The sequence below is a fragment of the Saprolegnia diclina genome (genome assembly GCF_000281045.1).
Source record: "Saprolegnia diclina VS20 unplaced genomic scaffold supercont1.105, whole genome shotgun sequence".
NCBI lineage: Eukaryota > Oomycota > Saprolegniomycetes > Saprolegniales > Saprolegniaceae > Saprolegnia > Saprolegnia diclina.
The window spans coordinates 7,963-9,048 of record NW_008246172.1 but is presented as its reverse complement, the minus strand read 5'-3'; positions in this window follow the sequence as shown (position 1 = coordinate 9,048).

Sequence of the window (1,086 nt, the reverse complement as noted above, 5' to 3'; positions counted from 1 at the left end):
CCAATCTGCGCATCGAGTTTCTTCTGGATCCGCTTGAGCACCATCACAGAGACGGCCTTGCGGATGCAGTTGAGCAGCACGATCGGGCGGAGGCTCGAGCACACGCCTTGCGGCTTGTTGGGCTTGGGCAGGCAGATCAGCGTCCCTTCGCCGAGCTGGATGGGCCGTCCTGTGGTGAGACCTTCGTTGAGCAGTTGGGCGAGCGGCATGGCGACGAGGTCGGCAACGGCCTTGAGGATTTCGGCCGGCATGTTGTCGGGGCCGCAGGCACGGTTGTTGTGGAGCGTCTTGATGGCGGCGTGAAGTTCTTCGGGTGTGATGAGCTGGTCGAGCGGTTCTGCTGTGTCGTCGGGCTGCACGGTGGCGTTTGTCGAGCTGGCGAACTGGGCCTGGAAGTGGGCGGTCACGTGCTTGGCGGTCTCCTTCGTGTCCATAATGACGTGGCCGTGCTGGTCCTTGAGGCGGAACTTGGGCGTGGAGCGTCGGATCGTGGCTTTGACGGCTGCGAACATCTGCGAGGTGGGGCTCAGGGCCTCGATATCGCGGACGTGAGCATCGGCTTCGGCGTTGGCAAGGTCGCGGCAGCGCATGCGGATCCTGTGCATGACGAGGTTCCGTTCAGTGCGGAGATCTCGTGTAGCGATGGGGTCGGCGGCCGGCATGTTGTCGATGCGGAGGCGCAGCGCTTTCTGGTCACGGGCCAGGGACGCCAAGATGTCGTCGTCGTACCTGTAGCGGCGCTGGATCTCAACGTGTCCTAGCACCGTGCCGGCGGCAGTTACCACAGCGTCGAGGAGCTCGCGCCAGGCCATGTCGGGCGGCTTTCTATCGGCGGCGTACGGCGACAACGTCGCGGTCTCCACGGCGTCACGGAACGATGCCATAGTGGCGTCGTCCTGGAGCTTGGCGACGGCGAGCTTCTTGTACCTTGTGCACGTGGACGTCGTCGCGTGGACCTGCTGGCCGAGCGCCTGGAATAGCTTGAAGTCGGCCGTCACGAGCTTGTGGTCCGAGGACATCTGGAGGCCACCCCAGCTGTGCGCGTCGAGACACGACTCGACCATGGCGCGCGGGCACAGGATGTAG